Source organism: Oncorhynchus nerka, linkage group LG15, assembly GCF_034236695.1.
Source record: "Oncorhynchus nerka isolate Pitt River linkage group LG15, Oner_Uvic_2.0, whole genome shotgun sequence".
Classification (NCBI taxonomy): Eukaryota; Metazoa; Chordata; class Actinopteri; order Salmoniformes; family Salmonidae; genus Oncorhynchus; species Oncorhynchus nerka.
This window is the reverse complement of record NC_088410.1, coordinates 4,566,324-4,584,100: the sequence shown is the minus strand read 5'-3', so window position 1 is coordinate 4,584,100 and position 17,777 is coordinate 4,566,324. Positions and strand designations below refer to the sequence as shown.

General features: G+C 46.1%; 2 long non-coding RNA genes and 1 other non-coding gene across 7 annotated transcripts in view; 1 reads left to right on the top strand and 2 right to left on the bottom strand.

Moving 5' to 3' along the window:
- The window catches only part of LOC135560374 (uncharacterized), a 300,103-nt gene extending 294,584 nt beyond the window's left edge, over window positions 1–5,519 (bottom strand). Inside the window, exons 1-3 of one of the 4 annotated variants that reach the window (XR_010458877.1) lie at window positions 4,950–5,519; window positions 4,672–4,777; window positions 4,382–4,490 (exon numbers count right to left, since the gene is read on the bottom strand). This is a non-coding gene — a long non-coding RNA (uncharacterized LOC135560374). Of the gene's footprint in view, window positions 1–3,496; window positions 4,344–4,381; window positions 4,491–4,671 lie in introns of those variants that run through there. The other 3 variants (XR_010458875.1, XR_010458878.1, XR_010458876.1) reach the window with 3 other exon arrangements.
- LOC135560375 (uncharacterized) overlaps window positions 1–17,777 on the top strand; it is a 295,196-nt gene that overhangs the window by 245,752 nt on the left and 31,667 nt on the right. The gene's annotated exons all lie outside the window — the stretch shown is intronic.
- On the bottom strand, window positions 11,392–11,473 carry trnal-aag (transfer RNA leucine (anticodon AAG)). Its single transcript has one exon. It is a non-coding gene; the product is annotated as a tRNA-Leu (tRNA).

Sequence of the window (17,777 nt, the reverse complement as noted above, 5' to 3'; positions counted from 1 at the left end):
GGATGGAGGGCTGATGGGGATGGTGGAGGTGCTGGGGGTGTCCTGATGGGGATGGTGGAGGGCTGATGGGGCTGATGGGGATGGTGGAGGTGCTGGGGTGTCTATGGAGGGCTGGGGATGGTGGAGGGCTGATGGGGATGGTGGAGGTGCTGATGGGGATGGTGGAGGTGCCCTATGGAGGGCTGATGGGGGACTGGGTGTGTCCTATGGAGGGCTGATGGGGGTGGAGGTGCTGGGGGTGTCCTATGGAGGGCTGATGGGGTGGTGGAGGTGCTGGGGGTGTCCTGATGGGGATGGTGGAGGGAGGGCTGATGGGGATGGTGGAGGTGCTGGGGTGGAAGGGCTGATGGGGAGGTGCTGGGGTGTCCTGGGGATGGTGGAGGGCTGATGGGGATGGTGGAGGTGCTGGGGGGTGTCCTATGGAGGGCTGATGGGGATGGGGGGTGGAGGGGTGCTGGGGTGTCCTATGGAGGGCTGATGGGTGGAGGTGCTGGGGGTGTCCTGGAGGGCTGATGGGGTGGTGGAGGTGCTGGGGGTGTCCTGGGGATGGTGGAGGGCTGATGGGGATGGTGGAGGTGCTGGGGGTGTCCTATGGAGGGCTGATGGGGATGGTGGAGGTGTCTTATGGAGGTTGATGGGGCTGGTGGAGGTGCTGGGGGTGTCCTATGGAGGGCTGATGGGGGGGTGGAGGTGCTGGGGGTGTCCTATGGAGGGCTGGTGGTGATGCTGTGGAGGTGCTGGGGGTGTCCTATGGAGGGCTGATGGGGGGGAGGAGGTGCTGGGGGTGTCCTATGGAGGGCTGATGGGGATGGTGGAGGTGTCCTATGGAGGGCTGATGGGGGGGTGGAGGTGCTGGGGGTGTCCTATGGAGGGCAACGGGACCTATAGGGGAGGGGATTCTTCATGGAGTCACATTCAGTCATAGTTTTGTTTATTCTATTATTATACAGTTGCCCAGAGTACAAATGTTTAATATATTATTGTTATTATTATTGTTATTATTGCTACTGTACCTACATTCTTAAAAATTCAATCAGAAAAAGTGTTTTAAAAAATGTAGGTAAAGCCATAAGAGGGCAAAACACGATGGGATGGGGGATTGAGGGATGGGTAGAGGGAACAGAAAATAGAAAATAGAAAACTATTATTGCTGAAATAGCCACTTCCTTTTGTGACTAGAGTCTAATACTCCTGTGGCACATATCAGAGGGCATGATAGGTAATCAAAAATGATTCTGAAGTGTGCCAGGCCTTGCAGTCCCAAGATAGATGGTGGGTTCGGCAGGCAAGAAAATGTCCTTGCCGAACCACCCCCCTATCCCTTCTAATTTCCTTAATATTGTGGCTATAATCAAATACTTTCTGTGACACACATCAGAGTCAAATACCTTCTACAGAACAAACTTCACTTCAGGATAGGCAACCGCAATTAATCATTAATAGGTATTAGGATGTAGGCAAGCAATAAACATTTCAGATCAACTACTAGTCGAATAAGACACGGGAGAGATGACGACTTTTGGCAAAGATATTTATTTATAGACTAATACACTTGAAACAAATAGCCAAACCGAAAACTGCTGACATTACTAGTGAAATCAAAATGACATAAAACAAATTAAATGAAACGCAACGTGATGAGAAATCTCAACGAGCAAGTAAATCGATGAAGAATTGAGTGCTCGCGCGTTTACGCGAAGGGGGAGTCTGGCAGGGGGGAGCTATTCGGCACAGCACCTGTTAAGTGAGACTTTGGAAATTTGCCAACATACAAATACTATTCCAGTCGTTGGTAGCCTTCTGATTTTAGTAGCTCATTTTCTAAAGTTAAGGCATTTTCTTTGGACCCCGCAAGGTTGGAGTTTGGGCCCCGCTCTAAAATAAAATCCAATATTTCAGCCAGACAGCCATCTCACAAACCGATCGCTGTCCATCGTGTTGAAATAGTGACGTGTCTAATTGGCTGCATGCCTAATTAATCGATGATAGGGTTTCTGGGTATGTATAGCTTTTCTTTAGCTAATGAATAACGGTTTATTGGTAGGCCTCTATTTGGTCGTCATTTTCTCATGTTAGGCCTAACATTTCACGAAGCTACACATGCTGTCGCAATGCTGCAATTGTTAGACTGCTGCCTGGTGGCAATAATGCCTAATCAGCTACCAATTGATTACATGTTTTAATTAAATAATATACAACTGTCCTGTAGAGGCTACCTGAACCTGCATGACACGGGCCCTCCTCGTGCGTTCTCTTATGGAACGCCGTTTGGGTGTTTGAAGACCCAAAGACCCAAACGGCGTTCCATACTCTCCCAGCTGTGCGTAAAACCAGTCTATTAATGTCACATAATACTGTCAGTATGCCCTCAAAACATTAGCTTACTAGGGATTGTTTCATTATTTTGTTATAATTTCATTATCATTATTTATCTATAGCTACAGTGCCCTCAGAATGTATTCATACCCCTTGACTTTTTCCACATTTTGTTGTGATACAGCCTGAATTCAAAATGCATTATATATATGTATATAATATATATATTTCTTCATCTACCAATAGGTTCCCTTATTTGCGAGGCATTGGAAAACTTCCCTGGTCTTTGTGGTTGAATCTTGTGTTTGAAATTCACTTCTCGACTGAGGGACCGTACAGATAATTGTACAGTATATCTGGGGTACGGAGATGAGGTCGTCATTTTAAAAATAATGTTAAACACTATCATTGCACACAGAGTGAGTCCATGCAACTAATTATGTGACTTGTTAAAAAGCACATGTCTACTCCTTAACTTATTTAGGCTCCTTGCCATAACAAATGGGTTGAATACTTATAAACTCAAGACATTTCAGCTTTTCATTTTTAATTCATTTGTTAAAAAAAACGTTGAAAACATGATTCCACTTTGACATTGTGTGGTATTGTGTGTATGCAGTGGTGTAATGTACTTTAAAAATGAAGTAGTTGTTTGGGGGTATCTGTACTTTACTATTTATATTATTGCCAACTTTTTTCCAAGTCACACACTACATCTATTAAATTGTTGCATGTCGCGTTTGTATTTTTTGTTCTGTATACTTGGTTTTGTTAACCAGCTTGAAAAAACAATATTGTTGGTTATTGAAAATATATTTCACAGTGGTTTAGATGGTACAATGATTCTCTATACTGTGCGTGCTTCTTTTGTCACATAAACTGAAATTAGGTAAACTATTATATTTTTTTGCAACAAGGAAATGGCGGAGCGATTTTTGCCAATGGCCACCAACTTTCAGTTTCAGTGAAATGGTTGCTTACGAACCTTCCCAATGAGTTTAAAAATAACAAATACATTATTTTCACGTACAAAAACAGCACAAATGTCAATAGCATTTCGCTACATCCGCAATAATAGTGTATGTTACCCATAGCATTTGTTTTGACCGTTAAACGGATGCTGTGTAAAAGCAGGAAGTTGGCTACAAAGGCCCCTTGTCTTAAATGTATATCAACCTACCTTATTCATTGTAGATTCTTCCGTTATTGTCGATTACAGAGATCCGGCGAAGTTGGGAATATATATAACCAGATGGGAATATTTACATCTAGTCTACTGATATTGTATATTAGGGAGGTAGAGGTCTGAGACGTTATATTTCAACACGTGGCTCTCTGCCCAAAATCACAAGACAAAAGAGCCGAGGCTCCGCCTTCACTTCCGATGTTGTGCAGAAAAGCCCCCCCCCTGCCAGAATTCTACGCACTCAATTCTTCACTCAATTCTTCATTCAATTCTTCATTCAATTCTTCACTCATATCTTCATTCAATTCTTCATTGCTGCTACTTGCTTTTTTTTTGTTCTTCACTCAGTTGTCAGTTAAGCCTCTATTTCACTGATCTTAGAAGCAGAAATAATTGTACATGTGTGTTCTTCAAGGCAGCTGTCAGTGATCACTGCGTTTCATTTTATTTATTTTTTAATGGCGGTTTGATCGCGGGAAGAGGGGGGCACTAGTAATGTCTGCAGTTTTCGGTTTGGCTATTTGTTTCAAGTGTATTAGTCTATTAAAATACGTCTCTTCGCCAAAATTCGTCATCTCTCCCGTGTCAACTAGTAGTTGTTCTGAAATGTTTATTGCTTGCCTACATTTGACTCCCTCCTCTGTTTAATATAACACACATACATTAATTATTCATTTCGGTTGCCTATCCTGACATGAAGTTTGATCTGTAGAAAGTATTTGACTCTAGTGACAAAATTAAGGAAATTTTCTTCGATTTTCTTGCCTACCGAAATTCATGTATTTTAGTGGCCATCTAGTCAGAATGTGGATCAAAGATAACCTTGAAAGATCCATATAAATGTTTTTTTTATATACAATTATATGAAATTGAACATACCAGTGTTTTGGAGGGGAGTGACTGCTATTTCTGCTATTTCTCTCATGATGTTAACATCTTTGTCCATATTTGAAAAGACAATCGACACCTTCAGAACACATTCAGCAAACTGGGGGAACAATTTGATGGGCATTTCAGTTTTCCCAACAAAATTATGTTACAATTTAAGATTATAATTAGCAAGTATTCAATGACACAGCTATAATATAATTTGACAGTTCTGTTTTAGCCTTTAGTCAGTACACTTTCACTAGGTTATAATTGTACATTATTTATACTCTCATACTTACTTTCAAGGCAAAGACCCCACAAGAAGTAACATCTTGTTGGCGTGGGTGAGGAAGGGCACCACACGCCCATCTGAAGATACTACACCCCTTCTCTCTCAGGAAGGATCTGAACGTATATGTTAATAAAAAAAACAGCATTTTGAAACACTTTATTGATTAAAATATAGAGATGAATAACTGAGGGGAATCTGAGAATGCAGGGACTCCAACAGGGTGTGAGTTGAAGTCGTCAAATCTGGAGCTGACAAGGGCTGGGATGTAAATGATGTGTGTTTTACCTGGGGTTATCTAACATCTGAGAACGGGCAGGCAATCCTTAGGGATGGAATGTAAATGACGTGTGATCATCTGGGATGATGTAACAATGAGAACAGGCAGGCAATCCTTAGGGATGGAATGTAAATGACATGTGATCATCTGGGATGATGTAACAATGAGAACGGGCAGGCAATCCTTAGGGATGGAATGTAAATGACGTGATCATCTGGGATGATGTAACAATGAGAACGGGCAGGCAATCCTTAGGGCTAGAATGTAAATGACATGTGATTGTCTGGGATGATGTAACAATGAGAACAGGCAGGCATTCCCTCGGATGAAGAGCATCTCTGTGTTGCTGATTATGTGCTGTCATCCAGGTGGAAATGGCACCTGTACATCTGATGTAGGAAAAGAGATAAGTTGAGTATCCTGTGAATATGTTTATGTATATGTATTTGTGTGTGTGTGTGTGTGTGTATATATATTATTGTGATTTGTGGTTGAATGGTGGGGGAGGCTGATGGGGATGGTGGAGGTGCTGGGGGTGTCCTATGGAGGGCTGATGGGGATGGTGGAGGTGCTGGGGGTGTCCTATGAAGGCCTGATGGGGATAGTGGAGGTGCTGGGGGTGTCCTATTGAGGGCTGATGGGGATAGTGGAGGTGCTGGGGGTGTCCTATGGAGGGCTGATGGGGATGGTGGAGGTGCTGGGGTGTCCTATGGAGGGCTGATGGGAGGGGGTGCTGGGGGTGTCCTGTGGAGGGCTGATGGGGGGGGGTGGAGGTGCTGAAGGTGTCCTATGGAGGGCTGATGGGGATGGTGGAGGTGCTGGGGGTGTCCTATGGAGGGCTGATGGGGATGGTGGAGGTGCTGGGGGTGTCCTATGGAGGGCTGATGGGGGGGGTGGAGGTGCTGGGGAAGTCCTATGGAGGGCTGATGGGGGGGGTGCTGGGGGTGTCCTATGGAGGGCTGATGGGGATGGTGGAGGTGCTGGGGATGTCCTATGAAGGGCTGATGGGGGGGTGGAGGTGCTGGGGGTGTCCTATGGAGGGCTGGTGGGATGGTGGAGGTGCTGGGGGTGTCCTATGGAGGGCTGATGGGGGAGAAGGTGCTGGGGGTGTCCTATGGAGGGCTGATGGGGATGGTGGAGGTGTCCTATGGAGGGCTGATGGGGATGGTGGAGGTGCTGGGGGTGTCCTATGGAGGGCTGATGGGGATGGTGGAGGTGCTGAGGGTGTCCTATGGAGGGCTGATGGGTGTAGTGGAGGTGCTGGGGGTGTCCTATGGAGGGCTGATGGGGATAGTGGAGGTGCTGGGGTGTCCTATGGAGGGCTGATGGGGATAGTGGAGGTGCTGGGGGTGTCCTATGGAGGGCTGATGGGGATAGTGGAGGTGCTGGGGGTGTCCTATGGAGGGCTGATGGGGGGGTGGAGGTGCTGGGGGTGTCCTATGAAGGGCTGATGGGGGTGGAGGTGCTGGGGGTGTCCTATGGAGGGCTGATGGGGGGGGAGGTGCTGGGGGTGTCCTATGGAGGGCTGATGGGGGAGTGGAGGTGCTGGGGTGATGAAGGGCTGATGGGGATGGTGGAGGTGCTGGGGTGTCCTATGGAGGGCTGATGGTGGAGGTGCTGGGGTGCTGGAGGGGTGTCTGGGGGTGTCCTATGGAGGGCTGATGAAGGGCTATGATGATGGGGATGGTGGAGGTGCTGGGGGTGTCCTATGGAGGGCTGATGGGGATGGTGGAGGTGCTGGGGGTGTCCTATGGAGGGCTGATGGGGTAGTGGAGGTGCTGGGGGTGTCCTATGGAGGGCTGATGGGGATAGTGGAGGTGCTGGGGGTGATGGAGGGCTGATGGGGGTGGAGGTGCTGGGGGTGTCCTATGGAGGGCTGATGGGGTTGGTGGAGGTGCTGGGGGTGTCCTATGGAGGGCTGATGGGGGGGGTGGAGGTGCTGGGGGTGTCCTATGAAGGGCTGATGGGGGGGAGGTGCTGGGGGTGTCCTATGGAGGGCTGATGGGGGATGGGGTGGAGGTGCTGGGGGTGTCCTATGAAGGGCTGATGGGGATGGTGGAGGTGCTGGGGGTGTCCTGGAGGGCTGATGGGGGAGGAGGTGCTGGGGGTGTCCTATGGAGGGCTGATGGGGGGTGGAGGTGCTGGGGGTGTCCTATGGAGGGCTGATGGGAGGGGGGTGCTGGGGGTGTCCTCTGGAGGGCTGATGGGGGAGGAGGTGCTGGGGGTGTCCTATGGAGGGCTGATGGGGGAGGAGGGCTGATGGGCTGATGGGGGGGGGTGGAGGTGCTGGGGGTGTCCTATGGAGGGCTGATGGGGGGGGTGGTGGAGGAGCTGGGGGTGTCCTATGGAGGGCTGATGGGGATAGTGGAGGTGCTGGGGGTGTCCTATGGAGGGCTGATGGGGGGGGGTGGAGGTGCTGGGGGTGTCCTATGAAGGGCTGATGGGGGGGTGGAGGTGCTGGGGGTGTCCTATGGAGGGCTGATGGGGGAGGAGGTGCTGGGGGTGTCCTATGGAGGGCTGATGGGGGGGGTGGAGGTGCTGGGGTGTCCTATGAAGGGCTGATGGGGATGGTGGAGGTGCTGGGGTGTCCTATGGAGGGCTGGTGGGATGGTGGAGGTGCTGGGGGTGTCCTATGGAGGGCTGATGGGGGAGAAGGTGCTGGGGGTGTGGAGGGCTGATGGGGTGGTGGAGGTGTCCTATGGAGGGCTGATGGGGATGGTGGAGGTGCTGGGGGTGTCCTATGGAGGGCTGATGGGGATGGTGGAGGTGCTGAGGGTGTCCTATGGAGGGCTGATGGGTGTAGTGGAGGTGCTGGGGTGTCCTATGGAGGGCTGATGGGGATAGTGGAGGTGCTGGGGGTGTCCTATGGAGGGCTGATGGGGATAGTGGAGGTGCTGGGGTGTCCTATGGAGGGCTGATGGGGTTAGTGGAGGTGCTGGGGTGTCCTATGGAGGGCTGATGGGGGGTGGAGGTGCTGGGGGTGTCCTATGAAGGGCTGATGGGGGGGTGGAGGTGCTGGGGGTGTCCTATGGAGGGCTGATGGGGGGAGGAGGTGCTGGGGGTGTCCTATGGAGGGCTGATGGGGGGAGTGGAGGTGCTGGGGTGTCCTATGAAGGGCTGATGGGGATGGTGGAGGTGCTGGGGGTGTCCTATGGAGGGCTGATGGGGGAGGAGGTGCTGGGGGTGTCCTATGGAGGGCTGATGGGGGGGTGGAGGTGCTGGGGTGTCCTATGGAGGGCTGATGGGAGGGGGGTGCTGGGGTGTCCTGTGGAGGGCTGATGGGGGGGAGGAGGTGCTGGGGGTGTCCTATGGAGGGCTGATGGGGGAGGAGGTGCTGGGGGTGTCCTATGGAGGGCTGATGGGGGGGGGTGGAGGTGCTGGGGGTGTCCTATGGAGGGCTGATGGGGGGGGTGGTGGAGGAGCTGGGGGTGTCCTATGGAGGGCTGATGGGGATAGTGGAGGTGCTGGGGTGTCCTATGGAGGGCTGATCGGGGGGGGTGCTGGGGGTGTCCTATGGAGGGCTGATGGGGGGGTGGAGGTGCTGGGGGTGTCCTATGGAGGGCAACGGGACCTATTGGGGAGGGGATTCTTCATGGAGTCACATTCAGTAATAGTTTTGTTTATTCTATTATTATACAGTTGCCCAGAGTACAAATGTTTAATATATTATTGTTATTATTATTGTTATTATTGCTACTGTACCTACATTCTTAAAAATTCAATCGGAAAAAGTGTTTTAAAAAATGTAGGTAAAGCCATAAGAGGGCAAAACACGATGGGATGGGGGATTGAGGGATGGGTAGAGGGAACAGAAAATAGAAAATAGAAAACTATTATTGCTGAAATAGCCACTTCCTTTTGTGACTAGAGTCTAATACTCCTGTGGCACATATCAGAGGGCATGATAGGTAATCAAAAATGATTCTGAAGTGTGCCAGGCCTTGCAGTCCCAAGATAGATGGTGGGTTCAACAGGCAAGAAAATGTCCTTGCCGAACCACCCCCCTATCCCTTCTAATTTCCTTAATATTGTGGCTATAATCAAATACTTTCTGTGACACACATCAGAGTCAAATACCTTCTACAGAACAAACTTCACTTCAGGATAGGCAACCGCAATTAATCATTAATAGGTATTAGCATGTAGGCAAGCAATAAACATTTCAGAACAACTACTAGTCGAATAAGACACGGGAGAGATGACGACTTTTGGCAAATATATTTATTTATAGACTAATACACTTGAAACAAATAGCCAAACCGAAAACTGCAGACATTACTAGTGAAATCAAAATGACATAAAAAAAATGAAATGCCCAACGTGATGAGAAATCTCAATGAGCAAGTAAATCGATTAAGAATTGAGTGCTTGCGCGTTTACGCGAAGGGGGATTCTGGCAGGGGGGAGCTATTCGGCACAGCACCTGTTTAACTGAAACATTGGAAATTTGACCAACATACAAATACTACTCCAGTCGTTGGTAGCCTTCTGATTTTAGTCGCTCATTTTCTAAAGTTAAGGCAGTTTCTTTGAACCCCGCAAGGTTGGAGTTTGGGCCCCGCTCTAAAATAAAATCCAATATTTCAGCCAGACAGCCATCTCACAAACCGATCGCTGTCCATCGTGTTGAAATAGTGACGTGTCTAATTGGCTGCATGCCTAATTAATCTATGATAGGGTTTCTGGGTATGTATAGCTTTTCTTTAGCTAATGAATAACGGTTTATTGGTAGGCCTCTATTTGGTCGTCATTTTCTCATGTTAGGCCTAACATTTCACGAAGCTACAGATGCTGTCGTAATGCTGCAATTGTTAGACTGCTGCCTGGTGGCAATAATGCCTAATCAGCTACCAATTGATTACATGTTTTAATTAAATAATATACAACTGTCCTGTAGAGGCTACCTGAACCTGCATGACACGGGCCCTCCTCGTGCTCTCTCTTATGGAACGCCGTTTGGGTGTTTGAAGACCCAAAGACCCAAACGGCGTTCCATACTCTCCCAGCTGTGCGTAAAACCAGTCTATTAATGTCACATAATACTGTCAGTATGCCCTCAAAACATTAGCTTACTAGGGATTGTTTCATTATTTTGTTATAATTTCATTATCATTATTTATCTTTAGCTACAGTGCCCTCAGAATGTATTCATACCCCTTGACTTTTTCCACATTTTGTTGTGATACAGCCTGAATTCAAAATGGATTATATATATATATAATATATATATTTCTTCATCTACCAATAGGTTCCCTTATTTGCGAGGCAGTGGAAAACTTCTTTGTGGTTGAATCTTGTGTTTGAAATTCACTTCTCGACTGAGGGACCGTACAGATAATTGTACAGTATATCTGGGGTACGGAGATGAGGTCGTCATTTTAAAAATCATGTTAAACACTATCATTGCACACAGAGTGAGTCCATGCAACTAATTATGTGACTTGTTAAAAAGCACATGTCTACTCCTGAACTTATTTAGGCTCCTTGCCATAACAAATGAGTTGAATACTTATAAACTCAAGACATTTCAGCTTTTCATTTATTTAAAAAAAAAAAAAAAATTAAACGTTGAAAACATGATTCCACTTTGACATTGTGTGGTAGTGTGTGTATGCAGTGGTGTAATGTACTTTAAGTAAAAATTAAGTAGTTGTTTGGGGGTATCTGTACTTTACCATTTATATTTTTGTCAACTTTTAATTTGACTTCACTTACATTCCTATAAAGACAATAATGTACTTTTTACTCCATACATTTTCCCTGACACCCAAAAGTACTCGTTACATTATGACAGGAAAATGGTCCAAGTCACACACTTATCAAGAGAACATCCCTGGTGATCCGTACTGCCTCTGCTCAGGCGGACTCACTAAACAGAGAACATCCCTGGTGATCCGTACTGCCTCTGCTCAGGCGGACTCACTTAATTTACAGATGAAGTGTTTGTGTTATGTCTGAGTGTTGAGTGTGACCCTGGCAATCCGTCAATAAAAATACAATTGTGCCGTCTGGTTTGCTTATTAATATATTAATTTCAAATGGTTTACCCTTTTACTTCCGATACTTAAGTACATTTAAAACCAGATACTTTTAGACTTTTACTCAAGTAGTACTTTACTGGGTGACTTTCACTTTTACTTGAGTCATTTTCTATTAAGGTGTCTTTACTTTTACTCAAGTATGCCAATTGAGTACTTTTTCCACCACTGTGTGTACACCAGTGACAAAAAAATCTACATGTCATCAATTTGAACTTCAGTTATTTTTTTTCCTTTATATAACTAGTCAAGCCAAATTCTTATTTTTACAACAAACCCTTGCCAAACCCGGATGTCGCTGGATTAATTGTGCGACACTCTATGGGACCCAATCACAGCCTGGAATAGAACCAGTGCTCGCACTGAGATGCAGTGCCCTTAGACCGTTGCGACGCTCGAGAGCCAAAATATCTGGCAGCGGCGGGATTCGAACCCGCGCCTCCGAAGAGACTGGAGCCTTAATCCAGCGCCTTAGACCGCTCGGCCACGCTACCGATACGTGTCGTTGGGTTAAAGATAATCTATATCCATGAAAACCGGATGTTTCCGTTTTTCTTTTAACCAACTTCGTAGAGGGTGATAGTGTTTTTATGAGGAGTGTGGTAAAAAACGTACTGAAATGATTTGTTATGATATTGTTTGACAGAATCCTCTTTGCGTTACCCAATGCAACCAGCAGATGGCGACGTGAGGAGGTCTGCTGTACGGAGAAAGACGCTCTGGGGCTGAACATTGACTTAAAAGAGGAGGTTATCACAGTGAAAGGAGAGGAAGAAGCTGTCAGAATGAAAAAGGAGGAAGAGGAGGCTATCACATTGAAAGAAGAGGAGGATATTACAGTGAAAGAAGAGAATGAAACTTTTAGAGTGAAAGAGGAAGAGGGGATACAGGCTGTCACAGTGGAAGAGGTAGAAGCTTTCAGAATGAAAAAGGAGGAAGAGGAGGCTGTTTCAGTGAAAGACGAACCTTTTGGGTAGGAAGAGGAGACTGTCTCAATAAAATAGAAGGTTGAACCCGTTCTGGGAGTGAAAGAGGAGGAGACAGAAGATCTTATTAACACTGACACACTGTTCATTTATAATACCTGCAACGGGAAATGTATTAATGTATTTAAAAAATACCCTTAGATATTAATTTAGAATCATTTCGATTAGATCTACAAGGACATTTTTATTGATCTGTCAGTATTTTCATTTATAGTTTCCTTTCATGGGTCCTACCAATTATTATTGGATTATTCACCATGGCAACCACTTGTTAATATAAAAAAAACGAAATTTATTTCTCAGTTTGGCTTTTGTGGAGATCAGACTGTTTTCATTTGCAGGGATATCTGTCATCACTCTTTGACCAGAGTGCAGTCTGGTATCCCAGACCTACCAGTCTTAGTCTTTGCTCATCGAACGTTACATACAGTCAAACTGGCTCCCCTTACGAAAAAGCACTATAGCATTCCTATAAGATTCCTATAAGAAACTGCTTTTTTAAAGATTTGTTTTATTTCACCTTTATTTATTAACCAGGTAGGCCAGTTGAGAACAAGTTCTCATTTACAACTGCGACCTGGCCAAGATAAAGCAAAGCAGTGCTACACAAACAACAATACAGAGTTACACATGGCATAAACAAGCATACAGTCAATAACACAATATAAGAAACAAAATAAAGTCTATATACAGTGTGTGCAAATGGTGTGAGGAGGTAAGGCAATAAATAGGCCATAGTAGCGAAGTAATTACAATTGAGCAGATTAACACTGGAGTGATAGATGAGCAAATGGTGATGTGCAAGGAGAAATACTGGTGTGCAAAAGAGCAGAAAAGTAAATAAAAACAATATGGGGATGAGGTAGGCAGATTGGGTGGGCTATTTACCGATGGACTATGTACAGCTGCAGCGATCAGTTAGCTGCTCAGATAGCTGATGTTTAAAGTTAGTGAGGGAACTATAAGTCTCCAGCTTCAGCGATTATTGCAATTCGTTCCAGTCATTGGCAGCAGAGAACTGAAAGGAAAGCATAGATTATAGATGACCTGGAGCCAGTGGTTCTGGCGACAAATATGTAGCGAGGGCCAGCCGACGAGGCAATACAGGTCACAGTGGTGGGTGGTATGAGGGGCTTTGGTGACAAAACGGATGACACTGTGATAGACTGCATCCAGTTTGCTGAGTAGAGTATTGGAAGCTATTTTGTGAATGACATCGCCAAAGTCGAGGATCGGTAGGATAGTCAGTTTAACAAAGGTATGTTTGGCGGCGTGAGTGAAGGGGGCTTTGTTGCGAAATACGAAGCCGATTTGGATTGGATATGTTTAATATGAGTCTGGAAGGAGAGTTTACAGTCTAGCCAGACACCTAGGTGTTTGTAGTTGTCCCTATATTCTAAGTCAGAACCGTCCAGAGTAGTGATGCTAGTCGGGCGGGCGGGTGCTGGCAGCAAACAGTTGAAGAGCATGCATTTAGTTTTACTAGCATTTAAGAGCAGTTGGAGGCCACGGAAGGAGTGTTGTATGGCATTGAAGCTTGTTTGGAGGTTTGTTAACACGGTGTCCAAAGAAGTAGCTGCGGGGGGTGCGGAGCTGTTGGCCGGGGTTGGGGTAGCCAGGAGGAAAGCATGACCAGCCGTAGATAAATGCTTCTTGAAATTCTCGATTATTGTGGATTTATCAGTGGTGACAGTGTTTCCTAGCCTCAGTGTAGTGGGCAGCTGGGAGGAGGTGTTCTTATTCTCCATGGACTTTACAGTGTCCCAGAAGGAGGTCCTCTTATTCTCCATGGACTTTACAGTGTCCCAGAAGGAGGTGCTCTTATTCTCCATGGACTTTACAGTGTCCCAAAACTTTTTGAAGTTAGAGCTGCAGGATGCAAATTTCTTTTATGAAAAAGCTATCTTTTGTTTTCCTGACTGACTGTGTGTATTGGTTCCTGACTTCCCTGAAAAGTTGCATATCGCCGGGACTATTCAATGCTAGTGCAGTCTGCCACAGGGTGTTTTTGTGCTGGTCGAGGGCAGTCAGGTCTGGAGTGAACCAAGGGCTATATCTGTTCTTAGTTTTTTATTTATTGAAAGGGGCTTATTTAAGATGGTGAGGAAATTACTTTTAAAGAACGACCAGGCACCCTCGACTGACGGGATTTGGTCAATATCCTTCCAGGATACCAGGGCCAAGTCGATTAGAAAGGCCTGCTCGCTGAAGTGTTTTAGGGAGCGTTTGACAGTGATGAAGGGTGGTTGTTTGACTGCGGACCCATAAAGGATGCAGGCAATGAGGCAGTGATCGCTGAGATCCTGATTGAAAACAGCAGAGGTGTATTTAGAGGGCAAGTTGGTCAGGATAATATCTATCAGGGTGTCCATGTTTACAGATTAAGGGTTGTACCTGGTGGGTTCCTTGATAATTTGTGTGAGATTGAGGGCATCTAGTTTAGATTGTAGGACTGCCGGGGTGTTAATTAAGCATATCCCAGTTCAGGTCACCTAACAGATCGAACGAACTCTGAAGATAGATGGGGGGCAAACAATTCACATATGGTGTCCAGGGCACAGCTGGGAGCTGAGGGGGGTCGGTTGCAGGCGGAAACAGTGAGAGAATTATTTCTGAAGAGATTCATTTTTAAAATTAGAAGCTCGAACTGTTTGGGAGGAAATCCACTTCAAGCTGATTTTAACAAACCCAAATTATTTTCTACCCAGCTTGAGACTACATATGGATTAGCCAAAAGGCAGGGATCCACTTTTTCCAAAAATTTCACTCCCACTGGGCCCAGACCTGGAAAGTATGATAGAATTCTGCAGACTAACTCCTCCCCCTTTGGTAGTTCGATCTTGATGGAAAATATTGTAGCGTTGGGGACAGAGAATAAAAAGGAGCAGATTTCTGGGCGTGGTAGAATAGATTCAGGGCATAATGTACAGACAGGGGTATGGTGGGGTGCGGGTACAGTGGAGGTAAAACCCAGGCACCAAGTTTACTGTACGGGCTAGTTATGCTGGGTGAGGTCACCGCATGTGTGGGAGGTGGGACAAAGGAGGTATCTGAGGCATGTTGAGTGGGACTAGGGGCTCCGCAGTACACTAAAACAATGATAACTATCCTAAACAACAGTGTACAAGGCATATTGACATTTGAGAGAAACATAAAGCAAGGCATGAAGCAATCACAGGTGTTGATTGGGAGAGCTAGCTGAGACAACAACGGGTAACACGGAACCCAAACCGGCTGCGCGCGTGCACCATCGTACATACATTTTGTACCCCTACACCAAACGCGATCACGACACGCAGGTTAAATTATCAAAACAAACTCTGAACCAATGACATTAATTTGGGAACACAAGTTTGCACTTGCTAGCTAATTTGTCCTGGGATATAAACACAGTTGTTATTTTACCTGAAATGCACAAGGTCATCTACTCCGACAATTAATCCACACATAAAACGGCCATCCGAATCGTTTCTAGTCATCTCTCCTCCTTCCAGGCTTTTTCATCTTTGAACTTATATGGTGATCCATCTACACTTTCATATTACCACGACGACCGGCAAAACAGTTCATCTTTCAATCACCCACGTGGGTATAACCAATGAGGAGATGGAACGTGGGTACCTGCTTCTATAAACCAATGAGGAGATGGGAGAGGCAGGACTTGCAGCGCGATCTGCGTTCTATTTCAGCCCTTGGCATCGCAGATGCTCGTTGGTGGGTGCAATAATTGAATAACATGGATTTCTACATTTGTTTTGCGATGCTCGCGCATGCGACGTGTCCGGTCTGGTCAGCATGTAAATTAACAACAGCTAATCAGCTAAGACAACAACAGGTAAAATGGCGATGAATGGCCAGAGAGGGTCAGTTAACGACACACAGGGCCTGAGTTCTGGGGCCGACAGATAAACAAAAAATAAACAAAATGGAGTACTGTGATTAATGAACAGCCCAGCAGTCATCAGCTATGTAGCCAAGTGATCATAGGGTCCAGTGAACAGCAATAGATGGAACAGGGAAGCCGCGGGGTAGTCGTTACTACGCGGGAGACATGGCGTTTAAAGTTAGCAGGCCGGGGTAAGTAGAAATGTTTGCTCCAACATCCGGCAAAGGCCAGTTGAGGGCACAGCTGATGGAGTTACATCCGCAGACCAGTCGATGGATGGTACGGCGGGGCGCCGTGTCGACAAAGGGTCCGGGCCAGATGGCGAAAGAAGTATTGTAGTTGTAGTAATTTCGTTTGCTAGTCGGGAGATGCTCCTGGCTTGCGGCTAACTGGTGCTAGCTTCGGAGCAGGGGCGTTAGCCACTATAGCCAATCGGTAGCAGCTAGCTAGCAGCGAGGATCCGATGCAAAGGTCCAGAACTTACAGTATGGATCCGGTGGAGTAGTGGATTGTAGCTGTGTTGGGGTAGAGTCATCGGCTGAGTAGCCGAGTGATCACAGAGTAGGCCGGGAGGTGGGCCTGGCTCAGGGCTAGCTTCGGGGCTGGGTCACTCTGTGGCAGCTAGCTAGCTGTGATGATCAGGAGTAATGGGTTTACGGCAGGAATACGTAGTGGAGAAAACAGTCCAATACTGGCAGGCTGGCAAGTATCATCCAGGCAAAAAAAAACGGTTGGTGTCTGTGCAGAAGGTAAAGGCCGCTAACAATGACTAAATAGCTAGTAGCTAATTAGCTGGTTAGCTTCTGATGGCTAGGTTCTGATGGGGGCTCTAGCTATAAGGTCTAAAAAATAGCGGATCCGTATGACATTGGGTGAGGCGGGTTGCCGGAAGGTATATTTAATTTAAAAATTGAAAAAATATTAAAAATACATTTAAATATATACAAAAAAGACAAAATACAAAAGTAAACGAGACGACAAACCACGTCTGCACTGCTACACCATCTTGGAATTACAAGATTACAAGAATTGTTATTAATTCAAATAAAATGCACATTAGAACATTTTAAAACAAAAGTAGCCATTTTGTTGTATGATTTCATTCATACCATTTGATTTCATGCGGCATAAACAAAAACACAAATTCTCAGTAAAAAAGAGACAGAACATAGCTTCTTTATTCTCATGTACAACGAACCTTGAAAACCACGATGACCCTACCTCTTCAAAGAGTATCTTCAATAAATCTGACCTGAACTTGTCTTTTCCTACTAGCACTGACTTCACTGAGAACTATTTAATGAATGGAAAACATACTTACTATGCCTGTGATGTGTGGCTGTCTCACCTAGCTACCTTATGGTGAATTCAACAATTGTTATTCTCCCTGGATAAGAGTGTGTGAAATGTAATGGGATTTCAGTTCCCTTAATCGGGAAAAGGTCTTTCCACAATGAGAGCAGTGGTAGGGCTTCTCTCCTGTGTGTATCCTCTCATGCTCTTTTAGGTTCCATAACCGGGCAAAACTCTTCCCACACTGGGAACATTGGAAGGGCTTTTCCCCTGTGTGTGTTTTCTCATGCTCTTTGAGATGGCATGACCGAATAAAGCTCTTTCCACACTGAGAGCAGTGGTAAGGCTTATCTCCAGAGTGAATTATCTTATGTAAATTCAGGTTCCCTAACTGGGTAAAACGCTTTCCACATTGGGAGCATTGGAAAGGCCTTTCTCCTCTGTGTGTAGAGTGAATTCTCTCGTGTATTTTCACGCCCCATAACTCAGTAAAACTCTTTCCACACAGAGAGCAATGGAAGGTCTTCCTTCCTTCTTTGTGTATTCCTTGGTGCCTAATTAGGGTCCTTAACCGGGTAAAACTCTTTCCACACTGGGAACATTGGAAAGGCTTTTCTCCTGTGTGCGTCCTCT